Source organism: Euprymna scolopes, chromosome 11, assembly GCF_053919585.1.
Source record: "Euprymna scolopes isolate OS-2025 chromosome 11, ASM5391958v1, whole genome shotgun sequence".
NCBI classification, from domain to species: Eukaryota; Metazoa; Mollusca; class Cephalopoda; order Sepiida; family Sepiolidae; genus Euprymna; species Euprymna scolopes.
In genome coordinates, this window is record NC_136492.1 from 131,683,993 (window position 1) to 131,704,518 (window position 20,526).

Genomic DNA, 20,526 nt, shown 5'->3' on the forward strand with positions numbered 1-20,526 from the left:
ATACTAGCTGTACCCTGCCACGCGTTTCTGTTGCTCAAATTGGCGCAATGGAAAAATTCCAAAATGAGAAAAAGCATGTTTCTTATAGGTTTAATTTTCCATTTTGTATGGGTACACACTTTCTGTTGTTCCATTTTCTTAGCTGATATAGAGATTTTCCTGTTTGGTTACTCTTGAATACGTTACATAAATTACCCATGTGAAAAAAACAGCCAGTGTGTAAGAGTAAGGCCCACCATTGTAAAGATTAATCCCTGTGATTTGCTGATGGTTATTGCAAATGACAATAAAATTGAAAAGTGCAATTTCCTAAAGTGTAATGATGTATCCTGTGGAATCATAGAAATACATGGGATGAAGATATATTAATCTGTGAAAGTTCCTGTTAAGATTGTTGTTTCTATGATATTGTTTGTTATTTTTTTTACTGCAAGCTATGTGCCATTGCAAAGGATGGATTGGTTTATATTTCACAACATGATAATTAGTACACCAAATTTCAGTTGCAATGCATGCGGTGGCATCCCTGGTAAATATAGCTGTTGGATAATTAACCACTTTATCTGCTTTCACAACAGTGTCGATGGATTTGTATTTGACTACCTCACTTGGAATATTACATTGAATAATAGCGTTAAGTTCATGGGCATCTTTGTATTGACCTAAAAGAATAGCTCATTCACTCAGTCAAATGAAATTCTTATAATTTGAATATCTGCAAAAACCTTTTAAACTAACTATTCTTTTGATGAAATAAAATTACAGAACTTACAGAAGTTAAACTTCAAAGAATTTTGCCCTTAACTCTGATTTGCTGGCACTATTTTGTACCCAATTTCCCACAAGTGATGCAAAAGTTTTTGTGCGGATCGAACAGTCTGCAACTGTACATGAATATTTTGAGTTAAGTTTAATGTCTTCACATGGAACAAAAAAGTAGAGTATTTGAGGAAAGCATTTATTTAATCTGCTTGTGTTGATTGAAGAATAACACGTAACATTTGTCTGAAATCTCTTCCAAGCAATATTACTGCATTCCCAAATGGTCTGATATTGCCACGCAAATCTTGCACGGATCGACTAAGAGCCTCAAGTTATTTTTTTTTTTGCGTACCATTGTGCATTCATCTTAAACAATAAGTTTGCATTTTTGCAATATTTTCCCCATATTGGATGTTTTGGAGATGTCGAACATGAGATTTTGGAAAAATTGAATGTTTTAAAGTAGAAAAAAATAATTCTTCTACTTGGCAGCAAGGTCGCAGGTATTCCTCATGCAGCAAGGGCTAAGGCTATGTGATTTTGTTACCAAATGGCTGCCAAAATCAATTTTTTTAGAAACGTTTTACCAGTTACTTCTGGTGCTGTTCAAGGTAGCAGTACTTTCCAAATAACTTCTATTATCACAGTCAGTAATTTAGGTGAGTAAATTAAGATTTATCCATGTTTTGGCAATGCCTTATCCACTGTAATTAATTTAAGATAATAAAATAGGATGAGGGATAAGAGATGGACAGATAGAGAGGATGATATATAGATAGAAAAGAGAAAGTGAGAGGAAAATAGGAAAGTGAAGGAGATAGAGAGATAAGGGGATTGATAGATAAACAGAGGGAGGAGGAGAGTTGGAAACAGAGAGGGATGAGACAGAGGAAAGGAGAGAGATAGAGGTAGTTAGAGAGAGCAAGGGGCTCAAAGAGAGATGGAGAGGGTTATATCGAGAGAAAGATAGATAAAGAGAGGGAAAGGGAGAGATGGATAGAGAGAGATATTAGGGGAGGAAGAGAAAGGGGGAGAGAAACCGAACGTTAACTACACTTCACCGTTTGTTTCCTCGTTCAGTAGAGAAGAAATCTCTCGAGACGGGCAATTTTAATGTTTTCTTATTATCCAGAGTACCCCTTGGAAGCGGGTAGATTTTCCTTACATTACACACCGACCGGGTTATCTGTATTTTCACTTAACAAATTAATAAAATAAAAATATATTGTCAAATTGGAATTTAACATGAAAATTCTATTTTAAAAAATAGCAAGATGACATAAGTGCATAAGTGCCACTGTGGGTACACCTTGGGCGTTGTTTCCATGGCGACCAGCATAATTATTTAAAGGTCGCTCCCTTAGACCACCCCTATTCAAGGTTAATGCATGCGCATGTAACATTTTTTTATTTACTGACGTTGGCTTAGTAACTAAACGATTTATTGATAATTTCGTAACCCTTGAACGCATGTCGGTAGATTTACATTGGTTCATTATTGTTGTAATAAAAATAGGTTAATTCAACACAAAACCAAAAACACATATTAATGAAATTTACTAATTTTTAAATAAAAAAATAGTTGCTTATGTGCGCATAAAAACTTGTTTTCTTTTGGTGTTTTTCTTTAGATTAGGTCCACCTTATAATCACCCCCCAACCTCCTCATCTAAAGAACAGCTTCCGGAATAAACACCACTTTTATGAAGGGGGATCTATTTGCAAAATTTAAGTGATATTTGTCGTTAGCATACCCACATGAAAATACTATTTAAAAAAGGAGGGGTTCAGTGCCCGTGGCAGAGAAGTAGACTTATTTATCAATAACAGTTGCGGAGAAGTTAATTTATTTAACAATAAAATTCCTCATTTAACAAAGAAAATTGTGGAGGTGGACCTAAATGTAAATATTTACTTCAAAAATTATCCCGAAGTTTATTACAAAAACGTTTTGTTTTCGCACTATTCAAGAAATTGTTCATCCGCGCATGTAAATTAAAAAATATTTTTAAAAGTGAGAAGTTATCAGTAAATGATTAAGTTTTTTTTAATTTATTTATTTTTTTTCATTACGTCCACTTCCACAAATGTTAAGAACAGTTTCAGAATAAACACCCTCAATCTCTCCATGTTTACAACGGATTTCGGAATAAACACCATTTGGAGGGGGGATATTTAAAAAAAAGTCGATAAAATTCGTCATTTAAAAATAAATTTAAAATTAAATGTTTGTAAAAGTGAGAAATGATTAATAAATGTTTAGTAACATTTTTCGATTCTAATGCAGAGAGTGGTCCGCGCTATTTTTTAAATATTACTTCCACGTTTAATCAAAGTTTTATGATATGTTTCTGTGTTATTCAATTGCAAGGTTAAAGTACAGAATATGTATAAACCACCCTCCCTTCCCCATGTTAAGAATGGCTTTTTAAATAATAAGTTTATTATTTCAGCACGGATCACACTCTGCATGATAAGTTTTTTTTTTTTTTTTTACTTATCTGGTAATTCGAGAGTAGTTTTAACGGAAGTTACTAGAAATAAAACCGGACAAGTCTCACAGAAACGACTTCGAAAAATATTTATATTTTATTTAATGTTTTAATAATACGCGAGGTAAATTTATTTTAATGACATAAAAACAACTCTCGACTCTAAAGATGGGTTGTCTGAAAATTTCCAATAAATTGGTAACGTAGAAACATGGTTTTATTTTATTCACTTTTAACGAACCAAATTTACATATATATATATATATGTATATATATATATATATATGTATATATATATATATATATATATATATATATATATATCAATATACATCTATATGCACATAAGCGACTAACAAAGAATACATGGTGCGTGCTTGTTATTTTTTTCAAATTCTTCTACAATGAAATATTTACAAAAAATTCTACGTTGTAATGTTTCCAAAAATTGTCGTTTGCTCGAACATTATTAAGTGTCTAAAAATTGTAAAAGCCGATGCTTACTAATAAAAATCATCACCATACACCAAAACTTAAAGCATGAGACACCTTTAATATTACGTTTAATATTACAGAAAAGTAGAGCGTTTGAATTATATAACACATCTTAAATATTTAATGATTCGTGTCAAGTTATTAACGAGATAGTTTTTTTCTACTAGTTTCAAAAACGGTGCTATAAAATGCTTCGGAAACATTGGATATGCTGAGCTGCGTGTACTGTGATATGTTCGTTCTGCTCAGCGCAATGTTATTGCTGAATCTACAGTATTTGAAGTGTGTCAAATTATTAACAAGGCAGTATGTTTTGTTAATAAAATAGGTCGTAAAGGTAGTTTGAAAATAGTGAATTACGGAACAGCTAGCAAAATGTAAAACTATCATTGAAATATCGAAAATTATAGGCAGGTACAATCAAACCGCGAAGAACGTTGTTAAATATCCTACAAAAGTATGTATAATGGCGGATAAAGGTTAATCTAGAATGGTTTGACGCCGTTCTCTACTCACAATCAAACGTTAAGTTGTTAAGAACCCTGGAGCGACAAGTTGAGAATCTTAGGCCAAGCCGGATGGAAGAATGTCTCAAAAAGGACTATTTGTCTCCTCATGAAAGAAGTGGCGTAGTCTGTTACGCCTATTACAAAGCCTGCATTAAACAACTTCACATACAGATCCGAATGAAATGGGCAACACGAACACGGAGTTTTCCCAAGTTTTGTTCATCGATGAAGGTGCGTGTCATACATGATGGCCTAGATTGCTGGAGCAAGGGGTGGGTCACAGATTGACGCACTCGTCATCAGCGTTTAAAGCATCAACAAGGCGGTATATAATAAATAATGATTTGATCTGAGATTACCGCACGTAATTTAGTCGTCCCATGTAGAGTCCTAGAAGGCGTAAAACTGACGTCAAATGCTTACGTAGCTTTTCTTAAGGAACACTTTGAACCGTGGCTGAAGAAGCAATAGTTGACGTTCAGAGGATCCTTCTTCTTTCGCATGCAGCAAATGAAAACGAAGAAAATTTCAAACAACTGGGGTTCTCTGAGCCACGGGAGATAGAGTGGCCTTGGAATTGGCCTTATTTGAATTCAATTGAGAACATTTGGAATATCATGAAGCGAAACTTGTATGCAAGCGAACGCCAATTTAACAGCTAAGATGAGTGGTGCGATGACCTCCAATAATTATTGCGAGGAATAAATGTTGACGAAATCACAAATTTGACTAATTCTGTGGACACACTGTTTTGAATAAGTCATACGTAAAAAAAGATCGCATAACCCCTACTAATAATGCCAACGTAGAAATTGCTATGAAGTTATTGGGTGCTAATAATATTTCTAGTTATATCAATGTTAGAAAAAAATTCAAGAACAAATTAATAGGTATATTATGTTTTTATTCTCACCCTCGCTAATTACTTGACACACTATAATCAACATATATTTATATCTCATGTTGTAGTATCGCCAATGCTGCTTTAAATACTTTTATTTTCTAACTGGCGTAGCTGAATAGTATTGTCAGGAACTTTCGCAATGTTCCTTCGTTTTTGTTCACTCGTACTTGAATACTTTTTAAAAAAATGTGAACTGGTTCATAATTTTATACACAGTGTATTAGTATAAAATAATATATCTTGTGTAAAACATAATCCTCACCCGATATTTGTAAATCTATATCACCTATAAATATTCTGTTTAACTCTATTCAAACACTAATCAATTAACTGCCATTTTATGAAGAGGACATTAAATGGCACCACCTCCCATTGATTTAAATGTATGCCACCTATGATATTTTAATAATGGCATCACCCACTTTAATAAAGATGTTCCAACAAATTATCAAGCACCATTTTATATATAATAGCCAAACCTACGCTTACCACTTAATTACTATCTTAATATCTCTTGAATACATCTCGAACTCACCGTTTTTTATATGTATCAGTAGTATGCTACAAAATGCCCGTAGAAGATCATTCTTTACCAGTTGTGCAATTAATATAACCGTCTATACAGCCGTATCGATTAGCATTACTTATTACGGTTTTAAAATAATTCCAAATTACCGAAAATCCAAACCTCGTTTAATTGAGACTTATTAGATGAATTGCGTGAGAAACAAAAAGACACATACGTATATATATATATATATATATATATATATATATACATATATATATATATGTATATGTATATGTGTATATATATATATATATATATATATATATATATATATATATATATACAGAGAGAGTGAGAGAGAGGGTGAGAGAGAAAAAGAGCCTGAAAAATATAGGGGCGGAAAGAGGGGGTGAATAGCGAGGGAGAGAGAGGGAGGGAGATAGGATAATAGAAAGAAGGACAGAAAGAACGAAATGTTGGGAGATATATCAAAACGAAAGATGTATACATTCGTGAAAGCAATATTAACATTTAGATCATGTAAAATTCATTTTGTTTAAGTTGTACATTTGATGTTGTACTTAAGTGTTATTGTTATTGTTCGTGGGCATCCTTGTTATTCATAGTTTAACACTATTTCATAAAATAATGTTGTCAAAATGTAAAATAAACGTATACACTTAGCTCGATTTCTGAGTGTTTTTACAGAAACGTTCTGTTTGCGTTCGATTATTTTTCTATTCAGATACATTTTATTATTAAGTCGGAATTGTATATTTAAACAGGCACGTGTATATTCTATTACGTATTGATTTTAAAAACATTTAAATAATGGTTATAAGATCCGACATATGCATTATATAAGAAGTAACTTGCGGTCTGTATTAAGCCATCTAGATGGAATCTTAAATGTATTTTACGTGGCCGAACACCTTATATGGTTTGCAAGTGCGTATATTGACTTATTAGTCTTTCTCTGTATCGCTCCTGTCCTCCACCTCTGTTTCTCTCACTTTCTTTCTCCATATATATATATATATATATATATATATATATATATATATATATATATATATATATATATATTTATATATGTTTATATTTATATATATATTTATATCTATATATATATTTATATATATATATTTATATATATATATTTATATATATATATTATATATATATATTTATATATATATATATATATATATATATATATATATATATATATATATACATACATATATATACATATATATATATGATTGTAACGTCTTGCCAGACGAGAGGCACTCCCTCAGTCACTAAAAGTCCATGTGCCCGAATATGACTTTTTAGCCCTGCCAGCGACTTGCACCCCCTAAGGCAGGCATGACACTTAAAACGCTCACTGATTTGTATGAGCCTAACAGCAGCGGAACCTGTATTTTCGTGGGCTTTCATGTGATTAACAAAACCTGCCTTCGACAACAGAGCCCGATCACACACCTTACGGATCCAGAGATCTCCATGGTTGGGCGGCAAGGTTTGGCATTTCCTACATGCTCTCTTAATCTTCTCTCGGTCTATTTTGGCTGCTTCATAGTATTCTGCACCCCTGTATCAGTGTCCTCCACTGCTTGCGATCATACGCTAGGGACTCTCAAGTGTCAACAGGAATATGAAAGCTCACCAGACTCTCCTTGATGCTATCACGAAAACGTTTTTTGGGCTGGTGCTGGGGTCTTTTTCCAAGAAAGAGCTCACCATAGAACAATTGTTTTGGGAGACGATAGTCTTCAAACTGGATGAGATGACCGGCCAACGCAACTTTTTCTTAATAACACTGGTAGCAATACTGGTTGTTTTGGTCTTTTTTAAGACATATGTATCAGGGACAAAGCTATACCACTTTAAAGCAAGAATGTGTCTAAGGCAGTGCTGATGGAACCTCTCGAGCAAGTCTATATGTGTCCGGTACAAGGTCCAAGTTTCAGATGCGTAGAGTAGGGATGGTACTACACATGCTTGATATACTGAAATTTTAGTTGTCAGAGTCAGATTACCGTAAGACCAGACTCTATCTTGTAGCCTTCCAAAAGCATTAGATGCCTTGCTGATTCTCTGTCTTATTTCCGCATTAAGAGTGCCATCATTTGATAACGCACTCCCAAGGTAGACAAAAATTTTTACGACTTCAAGGCGCTTTCCACAGACGAAGATATCAGGTTCCACATACAGATCATTGGGAGCGGGAGTGTACATGACTTTAGTTTTCTTAATGCTAATTGTCAGTCCGAAGCAGGTGCAAGCATTTGTAAAGAGATCCATCACTAGTTGCATATCTACTGGGGAGTGTGTTACCAGGTAAGCATAATCAGCATACAACAGTTCTCTAACAAGTCCATCACTAACAAGTGTTTTGGCTTGGAATCTTCTGAGGTTGAACACCTTTCCAGTCGTTCGGAATCTAATATAAACACTCATATCACAATTGTGGAAACCATACAAGAGCAGAGCAGTCAAATAGAGCGAAAACAATGTTGGTGCAGCTATATCACCCTGCTTCACACCATTATAAATTGGGAATTCTTCCGAAAGCTGACCATTGAAGTTGACGCGACCTTTCATACTATGATGAAGTTGCATGAACTTGTCTGTAAAAGCAGGTGTACAGCCAAATTTTTCCAGCACTTTCCAGAGAGCCTCACGGTTGACTGTGTCAAGCGCCTTGGTTAAGTCCACAAACACATTGCAAAGAGGCATACGCTGTTTAATACATTTTTCCAAGAGCTGTCTTGCAGAAAACACCATATCCACAGTTCCTCGCCCACCTCTAAAACCAGACTGGGATTCCGGAAGGATATTAGGACATACATAATTTTCCAATCGGTTTAGCAAGAGCCGTGCAAATACCTTTCCAACCGAACTCAGCAGCGAGATACCTCGATAATTTCCACAATCAGATCTTGTACCCTTTCCTTTGTACAACATAACCAAGATGGCATCTACTCAATCTTGGGTAACCGGGTCACCCTGCCATACTGACAGTATCAAAGAGTGGACCACACAATGTACATTGACACCACCATGTATCAACAGCTCAACAGGGATGCCATCCAGCCCAGTGGGTTTGTTCGAGTTTATCTGCTTTATGAAGTCAACTGTTTCCACAAGAGTCGGTTCAACATCAATTTCCGGACAAAAATAACATTGAGGGATACTTTCTATTGCAGCAACATCAACATTGGATGGGTTATGAAAAAGATCATGAAAGTGTTCATGCCATCGATGCTTAATTTCATCTGAGGTTTTCAGCAAGGTTTTCCGGTCCTTCGCCAGGAGTGGTGTAGTTGAAGAGGATTTCGGACCATAAGTCTGATGAAGCAAAGTGTAGAATGTCTTGACATCTCTATGATCGTAGGCAGTCTGTATCTCCCTGGAGAAGTTAGACCACCATTTGTTTTTTGTTATTTGGCGCACACAACACTGAACCTCACTCCTAACAGAAGAAAAGTGTGCAGCGAGCGCTGGCTAGTTCAGAGGTGAAGAGTTGAGAAGTTTCAAATAAGCTTTCCGCTTTCTATCAATTTGAGGCTTAATTTGATCGAAATTATCAGCAAACCAATCTCTATGTCTGGGAACCTTCAATCCAAGAACTTCAACACCTTTTTGGTATATTGTATCTCTTACTGTCTCCCAGTCACGATGTGAGAACTCCACCTGGTTGAAAGCAGATTTCAAGGAACTTCGTACGACTGGATCCTTCAATTTGGAAAGATCAATACGTTTAGGCACTTTGACACTATTGAAACTGCTTTTTTTTGCGAACTGTAATTCTCAGTTTAGCTCTGACTATTAAATGGTCAGTACCACCGTCAGCACCACGCATTACTCTAACTTTGCAAACATTTCCAAAATCACCACGTCTACACAGTATGTAATCAAGCAAATGGCCATGTTTAGATTGGGGATGGAACCAGGTCTCCTTGTGTTTCTGGTGGGAAAAAGTGTTGGTGATAACAAGATTTAGTGTACTGCAGAGATGGAGAAGCAGTATACCATTTGAATTGACTCTACCAATGCGATATGGACCCAATGGAGACCAAGTCATTGTCTGATCCAACCCGTGCAGTGAAGTCACCAAGAACCCCCAAACTCTCAGCGCTTGGCAAACCGGTGATAACAGATCTAAGCATATGATAAAAGGACGTAATATCGTCTTCAGGCAAAGTAAGAGTCGGCGCATAGATAGAAAGAACATTCATATAACAACCAGCAGCAAGGGGCATTCTCAATGTCATTGCACGATCATTTATGGCTACTGGCTGTTCGATCTTGTCAATTAAGGAGTTCTTAACTGCAAAACCAACACCAGCCTCATGCCTCTCCTTTTCAGCTCTACCAGACCAGAAGATCGTGTAGCCCGACTCGCGCTCAACCAGTTGATCCTCACCTGCGAAACGTGTCTCAGAGAGTGCATCAATGTCTATATTGTATCTTTGCAATTCCTTAGTCAAAATTGCAGTCTTCCGTTCTAGTCTTTTACCATTGTCAATAAGTGTTCTCACATTCCAGCAACAGAGCTGGAGTGGATGTCGTTTAGCAGAATATCTTCTGTCCCTGTTTATATGGGCAGCCATCGCCAATAGGACTTTTCTTTCTTCTTTTTCTTTTTTTTTTTGAAAATGTCTGAGGAAGTATCTGTACAAAGATGTTATTCCAGAGATTTAGCTTTGTACAGCTAGTCTCTCTCTCGGTTCAAAATGTTGATATCCAGCAACAAGCAGGAGCAAGATAGCCATTAACAAATCAAACTGCATACCAGCTTAATGCGGGTCCTGGTCTTCCGCTGTGTTTTTTAGATCATAGATTTGCTTCTCCTAGGGAGGCTTCCTTCAGCATTGCTTTCTGGAGCCCTCTCCACTCCAGATAAAACAAAACCCACGCATGCAACATGTTTGTTTGTTTTTTTTTTTTGTTATTTCTTTTATTTTTATCTTTTATTTTTCAAATCGAGAGAAGCGTTTAAAAAAACGGTATAATTCCTCAGTGGTTTTATGACGATTGTGATGATGTTACAATTCAATAAATACACACGATAATAAACATGAAAAGAATCCACTTATGCAAAACGTAAAACCAACCAGTCATGAATCTCGATGTTTTTATTGCTGTTATATTTTAAATTGAGAGAAGCGTTTTAAAAGAAACGGTATGATTCCTCAATGGTCATGACGATAGTGATGATGTTACAATTCAATAAATACACACGATAATAAACACGAAAAGAAATCCACAGATGCAAAACATAAAAGAAACCAGTCATGAATCTCGATGTTTTTGTTACTGTTATTTTGTTAAACGCTTCTCTCAATATATATATATATATATATATATATATATATATATATATATATATATATATATATATATATATATATATATATATATATATATACAGGGTGACCACAAAAAAAAGCCAAAAACTAAATGGAGGTCATCTAGAACATACGCTGTAGAACGGAGAAAAAAGGCTAAACTACCCTAGTGTTTTGATGTAATATTTTGAATATAATAAACTAGTTTTGACCAAATTTCATTTCATTCGGACAAAAATTAAGAAACGGGCTCTAATTAGATTTTGGACCGGGTTTTTTTTTTGGGGGGGGGGTTAGCCTATTCCTATTTTTTGTGCATCCACATTTTTAGGAATATATTTTTCTATTTATTTAAAAAAAGTAGATCTTTGATATATACAGGCCGTGAAATTGCAGTAATCGTCACAAGTCGTTGTTCATTCGTATATTCTTTTAAATTAATTTCACAGTAGTTTTTTGGATAATACGCTTAAGTTAATATTTGCATCTGCATGCAGATATTTTACTTTCTCAAACGCGCACCACAGTTTAAAACACCCCCTCCATGTAAAACGAAGGAGCTTCACTTTAATTAATACTTACATCCTTACATTTTTTACTATTTTAAAGAAGAAGCTTGAAATATATCGCTAATATTGTTTATTTTTTTACAGCATAGAAACACACTATCAATTCTAGAAAAATATTTTGTTTTCGTTATCGACGTTTTAAAACACGTTACTATGTAATTACGCTGTTGGATCCGTAGATGCCCCCATGTTATCGAAATTTGGCAAAAATCAAATAACTACAATTGTAAATAGTAATTAATTATGTAGTAAACCTTCATATGAAAACTAGGTTTAGTAAAATATATCAGAGATGATTTAGGTGTTCTTACCCACCCTATATTTAATGTTAAAAAAATTAAACAAAATAAATATAGGTTAATTAATAAAAAATCTCTACATTTTTTAAAGCTGAAAAACAAAATTATAAAAAATATTTTTTTCTTTTTTGTATATATATATATATATATATATATATATATATATATATATATATATATATATATATATATATACATATCTTAACCCCGTCAACTTTTTTGAGTGTCCTTTAATTTGTAAATAAAAGCGGGCATAAAATAAACATAATTATTTAAAAATAAACAGTTTTTCTTGATAGCAACATTCTCTGCAATATATTTGTTTTGATTACAATAAAAACATAACTAATTTCAAATATTACGCAATATGAAGTTTACAAAGATTTGTTGATATAAAGGTTTTACAATAATTTAAAAAATATATTAATACAATAGAATATAGGAATCTTGGTACAATTAAATTCCAAAAGCAAAACTTACTAGAAAAAGTGTTTTGATTTGGTTATTTTACATGACAGAGAGTGATATTAAAAATTTGCGCCTTTTTTTCCAAAAAACACTGAGGTTTTTAAGCAGACACATCTGTAGATAAATGTCTCAATAGAACAGGCTTAAAAGTATCGTCTGTTGTAGTACCTTATAAAATCTATTTGTTTTTTAAAAAAAAAGGTAAGTCTTATATTGTTTTTTATCCATTTTTATTGGCCATTTTATTTAATCATAAATGTTTGAATAAATTCTCTTACAAAGATATTAACACAAGACTATGGTAACCCCACAATATGATTACGTCACTAGTTTATGCGTACAACGATTACGTTATATGCAACGGTGTGGCGATGTCTACAGATATCCTACATGTTTAATACTGTTGTATTTTTTGCGTAAAACGTGTTGAGTAAACATAAACCTCTTTATATATATATATATATATATATATATATATATATATATGCTATGATATATATATATATGCTATGATATATATGTATATTATGCGTGTAGATATTTCTTTAAATATTTTGCTTAAAAAAAAAATTGAGCCAAATTTTTGTCAACAAACAAAAAAATTAATACATAGTCTATTTGAACACATGCGAAATTTTATATTGTTCTTTGCTGGAGAAAAGTTGTGTAAAAGGGTAAAAATATTAGAAATCGAATTCATCGGGTGTGGATCGCACAACGCACTTACTAACAATCATTAGTAAAGTAATTAGGAGTGTAACTAATCAGTAGATTCAGGAGTGTAACTAATCAGTAGATATAATCCCCCACAAACTAACCCAGTAACACTAACAACGCGGGGTCGCAGAAATACCTGGATTAGAACCTAGGCGCGGAGAAAACCCTCTCAGGGCTGACGGACTCAGTAGGTCTTCCCAGATCATCCGTCTAGGAGAAGGAAAACTCTGAAACTAAACCAAAGGGGAGAGAGGCCTCTTCAGTCTTGGATGACAACCTTCCTAGAGCTGGTGACTCAAACAAATTCACCGGTTTGCAAACCTAAATTGCTTAAGGAGTAGATAGGCTCTGTCTATCGCCCGGCTTCCATACTCCTTCTTTGCCTATTAGTCAAGCGCAGAGACACTATCTCAGTGATTCGACAGAAACACCCAGCGGTAGATCTTGTTTCCTGGCTAGGGCAATGAACGCCGTTCTTCCCCATTCCCAGCCCGCCCCACCCCTAAAACTGAACATTTGGGAGTGCTTGAGTATAAGATATGCCTGAGCGGTTAGATTGGGTTGACCTTCTTCTAAAGGGTTGAGGGTACCGGATTGACAGTTCCTGGCTGCTGTTCCCGACTGGAAGTACAGGATCCCTAACTCTTTGGTAGCGCTTAGAGCGGCTGCTCCATCAACAGTTGAATAATATCGGGTTGTTTGCAGTGCCATGACGCGCATGGAAAGGGACCCTGCACTCATCCCCGGTGGGCTTTCCTGAGGCCACAATCCTAATTGGAGAAAGGTCAGCTGATGGTCTACTTGTGATGCATGTCTGAAGCTCCGCATAACCTCTTGTTTAGCCCCCCCCTTACCGAAACTCTTAAAAAAAATATGACGACAGTACAATCTAAAAATAATCTTAAACCAGGATTAGGGACAAACAAATTCAACTTGCCTCCTCCCTTGAGGCTCTCATTCACAAATATCCGTGGGCTTAGAACTAACTTAGCTGATGTTGAAGCATTTCTCTTAACAAATACCCCGGATATCTTAGCACTAAGTGAGACTAACCTACACTCCTCCATTCCCTCTAACCACTTTAACATACCTGGATATCTCCCACTATGCCGTAAGGACTCTGACAGACATATGCACGGACTTGGAGTTTACATTCGTTATACCCTTCCCTTGACTAGAGAAACAAACCTAGAAACAGATGGTCAAGCCTTTATGTGCTTTAGACTAAACGTGCAACACAGTATTAGCTACTATTATTTTCTCTACCGCTCTCCCTCGACTCAGGACTGCTCCATAATAAACAAAGTATCTGACAGCATAGACACGGCACTGTCCCTCGACACTAGCGCACAAATACATGTGTTTGGTGACTTTAATGTCCACCACAAAAACTGGCTTGGATTCTCTACTCACACAGATGCAGCGGGCAGCACAACCCATAGCTTCGCTATATCTCACTCCCTATCACAAATTGCTACGTTTCCAACCCGTTTCCCTGACCAGGAAGAACAACACGCATCACCTCTAGATCTGTTTTTGACCACAGTTCCCGATGACTGCATAGCGAAGGCCCACAGCCCACTCGGGAACGCTGATCATGCAGTGATAATGGTTGAAATCGCCCTAAACTCTAGACCCAAAACTGAAGAGCCAGTGCTCAAAACAACGAGATATTATAATAAGGCTGACTGGGAAGCCATCAGGGAACGAATTAGAGATGCTCCATGGAAAAATATTTTCTCTCTCCCTGCTGAACAGTGTGCAAACGAGACCACTGACTGGTTCAAAACTGCAATCGAAGCGCATGTTCCCATGCGGAAATTTTATAGTAAGCCCCACTCTCCCCAATGGTTTACGTCGACTTGTGCAACTGCCATTACTCAAAAGCAGCATGCATACCGTAGGTTTAACCGACATAAGTCCAGTTCAAACAGACTGAAGTATATAGAAGCTAGAAATAACGTTAAGAAAGAAATAGCGACATCTAAGAGAGAATTTACGGAAACCACTAAACAGCGCATCGAAGCACAAAAACTAGGAACTCGAGACTTCTGGAAAATCTACAACAGTGTAGTAAATAATGGGCAATCAACAATTCCCCCACTAACCAACAATCACGAGGTTGTTTCCTCAGCAACCGACAAGGCTAACATGATTGCCAGTCGGTTTGCCTCAAACTCCACACTGGACCCTTCCAACCACCCCCTACCTGACTTTCCTATGCGGACAGACGCCACACTAGACGATCTGAAAACCACCCCTGCTCAGGTGCATGCTATCATAAAAAACCTTGACACCTCAAAAGCATGTGGACCCGATCTCATCCCAGCTGTGCTATTAAAAAAGTGCTCCGCCGAAGTAGCTCCAGTTCTCTCCAAACTCTACAACAAATGTCTTAATGAAGCTTGCCTTCCGGGCTGTTGGAAAAATGCTTCTGTTGTCCCAGTATTCAAGAATTCTGGCGAAAGGACAGACCCATCAAATTATCGCCCCATTAGCCTCCTCCCACTTTTTGCCAAAATATTTCAGACCATAATTAACCATGCTCTAATCCATCATCTTACAGATGCTACACTACTGACTGACAAACAATATGGATTTAGACAAGCCCGTTCCACAGCAGACACCCTCACCGTGATCTCTGAACGTATATACCAATCACTGGACAAAGCGGGGGAAGGCAGAGCGGTAGCTCTAGATATATCTAAGGCTTTTGACAGGGTATGGCATGAGGGTCTCCTCAGTAAAATCAGATCATACGGTATCACTGGTAGAATACTAAACATAATTAAATCCTTCTTAGATAAGAGAAAGATCCAGGTAGTCCTCGACGTTCGCACATCTAAACAATATGATATAAATGCGGGAGTGCCCCAGGGTTCTATCCTTGGACCTCTATTGTTCCTGATATTCATAAATGACCTCCCCGACAACATTGCCTCTGAGATGGGTATATATGCTGATGACACTACACTCTATGGCAGACACGACAGGAAGACGAATGAACACATTTCTAAAGAAATGGCAGACACACTAGAGGAAGACCTCCAATCTGTAGTGGAATGGGGACAAAAGTGGTTGGTCGCGTTCAATGCTGCCAAGACTAAACTAGTTTCATTCAATAATTACAAGAAACCCTCTCTACCACCAATAGCAATGGCCAACGACTCTTTATCTGAGAGTCCATCTTTCAAACTCCTTGGCCTAACGTTCACAGGACACATGAGTTGGGCAATTACATTGAAGGCATTGCCAGGGCCGCTGCAAGAAAGGTAGGCTCTCTCTACCGTGCTAGAAAACTACTAACACCCGAAAGTATCCTGTACCTATATAAGGCCACCATTCGCCCATGTATGGAGTATTGCTGCCACATCGTGGCTGGTGCATCTGCTACTAGTCTCTCGCTCCTTGACAAGGTTCAAAAGAGAGTCGCAAACCTGATAGGCCCTGAACTGGCATCTAAGCTTCAGCCTCTGTCCCATCGACGAAATGTTGAATCCCTCTGCCTTTTCTACAAGTATTTTAGTGGTGAATGCTCTGATGAACTGCAATCACTTGTGCCCCCACGACGCGAGCACCCTCGACAAACCCGACAGGCTACTAGATCCCACCCCCACACTGTAGAGGTCCCTAGATGTAAAATATCTTTTTACTCCAATAGTTTCTTCCCCAGAACCGCAAGACTCTGGAATTCCATTCCAGGTCCCTGCTTCCCCAACAGTACTGACGTGCAGAAGTTCAAGTGTAACGTGAACCGACACCTTGCTGCCCAAATCCCTACATAGTACCCCAGTAGTTGTTGCCCCTGATAGTAGCTCCCTACACCAAAGTGGCAATTTGCCTTGTTTGGGGTGAAAATGTAATAAAAAAAAATACCTATGGGTTCATATTTTCATGTTAAGCATTGCAGCAAAACTTCGCTTTTTCCCTCATGAGAAAACGTCAAAAGACATGTAAGTCGTAAGATAAATGATTTGCTTTCTATGCTCAGTGGTTCGCAGGAGCTATTTTATTTTTTTTAAATAATTACTATATATTGGGTTAAATATAAAAATAACAAATACGAAACCTGCATTAATCAATATGTTCTATTTAAGACTATTGTACGACCGGACAATGCTGGGTGCCTATATCGATATTGATGGCTTCTTTTTTATACATGTTTGTAGCGTTAAAATACATAATAACGGTGAAAACAAAAAGTTAGCCTTTTTGTTTTGCTTTATGTGTGACATTATGCAAAGAGAAATTCCAATGCCAAACACGTTTAATTAAAAAAGCCGTATATAAAGATTCAAAAGAGCCTAGACGTATTCATAACAGCATACCTCTATGAGAAGAGGTTTTTCATGGGTTATAATTCTTATTTTAATTTGAACTCCTGCTATATTAATTAATTAGCGATCCGATTTAATTTGATACCGTTTAGAAGTATGTGTGAGACCAACTTCTAAATAAACATAAAACATTAATTTAGATTTTAATGGTTGATTTTCTTATCAACTTAATTTGATCAATCCCTTATTGTTCTAGTTTCACGTCCCGTTTACAGGTTGGTACCAACACATTGAGTTTTTAAGTTGTCCAGAAATGAGAGTAACTGGCGTAATACTTAATGTGTGAAGACAGAGAAAATTAAAGAAAACAATAAAGATAAATTGATATCAAGGACGTAACAAAATCGGAAACCCCCACATGTCTTGTATCCGTATTAATTATGGGCACATAAAACGTGACTGTAGGCGACTTGTTAAGACGCAACCCTGGCTCCAAGCTAAACAATCGAAACAAAAAAAAAACTTTCTTTACGAATAATGTATGTGTGTTACTTTACATCATTAGTTGTAGTCTTTAAATACAATAAACTATACTGGATTCTGAACTGTGCACCTTCGTGTTACATGTGTTTATATGTGAATAAATTCAATAATGTTATATGAATGTGTGCATGATGAGTAATATGGACAGATTATCTAGATGAGACATTGGGAGACAAAGTAATAGAACCAAAACGGCGTACTTAACAAGAAATTAAGCATTACACGTTTTATGAAATGTTCTTATATTCCATTAACGTATGCATATATATATATATATATATATATATATATATATATATATATTTATATACATATGTATGTGTGTGTGTGTGTGGGTGTGCTTGTGTGGGTGTGTTGTATATATATGTATTAAATATATATATATATATATATATATATATATATATATATATATATATATATATATATATTCAGGTTTGAGATATCTAAAAGTCAGAACTAATGAAGACAAGGAGGTTGTTAAAACGTGCTCAATAAAAAGAGCAACACATTTTTTTAATTGGGGTAAACAATTACATATAGTCGTTACAATAACGATCTGTTTCAGTCAAAGAGACTACAGCAGTCGACCTGGAACATCCCGACGCAAAAAAGAGCAATGAAAAATGGCTTTTTATTTTTCTTTTTGGCGTCGAGAGGATCCAGTCCCCCTGATTAAAACTCTTTGACTGAAACAGATGGCTATTTGTAGCGACCATATGTAACAGTTTACCACAAATAATAATAATAATAATAATAATAATAATAATAATAATAATAATAATAATAATAATGTATATGTATATATATTTAAACAAGGGAGTAATCACCAACAATGTGACTTTTTAACATTGTTTTATTATTCCGTGTCTTGGTTTTTCATTAAGAATTATGATTGGATAATTGTAATAATGTGTTTAAGTCATTGAAATCGTTTTTACGCGCGTTTCAGACGTTCTGTGAAGCGTCCTCGTTAGACATTATTTCCAAATGTGTTGGAGATGTAAAAATGGCAATTTTCGTAGTTCATTTGAAGTTTTTCCAAGGGGTGGAGTCTTGTAAGTGTTTATTGTTCATTGGCATGTTCAATTTTTATTACTCTGTTACTGGGCTTGTCCAGGCCGCTGACCTGGTCTTAGTCACTGACTCTTTCTTCTGTTGTTTTTTTTCTTTTCCTTTGGGGTGGGGTAGGGTGTGTATGTGTATGTGTTTGTGAGTGTGTGTGCTTGTGTGTGTGCGTGTGTGTGCGTGTGTGTGTGTGTTTGCTTTTATTGGTTTAAGAATGCGTATACTGTTTTAAAGTAATGTGAGGTTATTTGCTTCCTTAGGAAGGTGACTGTGATCCGATGTCGTTACTAATGTGTATGTGTAGGGAGGAGGGCAACTCTTCTGAAATATGGGTAAGGGTGCTTTCATTCTATTTTGACATTTATTATTTGGATTCTTGGATTTTAGTATTGTGATTTTTTGTTTTAGTCTTGTCGGGTATTCCTTATATTATGTTTGTTTGGAAAGAGGGGTGTATTTAAGATATGTATAGGGAATTTTTTAATGTTTCTATTTATTTGTCAACCCATGTGGGTATGGCCAGACACAGGATCGGTTCCTAGTGGGGGGAAGATTTTTTTCCACAGCGGGGGTGCAATTGGAGGGGGTACAGGCATGGGAGGGGGATGTAGAAGGGATGATAGTTGTTTCAGTCATGAGAGGGTTCTCCTCCACTGACTGAGGAGCTAGCGAGGTGTTGGAACAGATATAATACTATGGTTCTAGGGTGTGTATTGTTCAGTGTGTTCTATTAGAGATAGGTGTGTTATGTCTGTGTGTTGTTGTATGCGCGCACGTGTGTGTGTTTTAATGTGTCGGTTCTGATTCATGGGTGCGTGTGTATATGTGTATGTGTATGGATGTGCATGCGAGTGTACCTTGCATTTCATGTTTTGTGTGATGATATTAGGCTCTGTTCAGTTCAAGAGTGAATCTGGTGATGAAGTTTTTTCCTGTGTAAGTAAATAAAAATAATTGTCTGTTTGGAAGATTAGCATTATTTTGAAGCTGTTTCCACTGCATGTGTGTACGTGTTTTGAAACATAGAGGTGTCTGTTATCTGAAATTTTATGTTTCTCTCATATAAGGCTACTCTATTGCTGAAATTTTTGGTGGCGCCTATGTAGGATTCGTTGAATATTGTGCATCTTAGTGCATATATTACATGTCTGGAGGTGCAATTTAGATACTTTTTTTATTTTGAATGTTTGTGCTGGGTTTTTGAATTTGTATGTGTTACCTTCTATTATTATGTCACATACTCCACATCGCGGTTTGTTGCATTTTGTAACCCCTTTTGTAGTATGTGGGGCGAGTTTTGAGGAAGTTTAGATGTGTTTTAATTTTTTGGGTTGGCGTTTGCTTTTTATTATTTAGTTGTTTTTAGTATGTTGTTTAGTTTGTCGTTCTGATTGAGGAGGATATGTTTTTTTCTTATCTGTGTGAATAGTTCTGGGTTGTTTGTGTTATGTGTAGAGACGTATGCTAAAATTTGTTTTTTGTTGTGTTCTTTTGGGGTTCTTATTGGAATTTTTTTCAGCCAGTTTAATATCTTTCAGTATTAGTGGTAGTG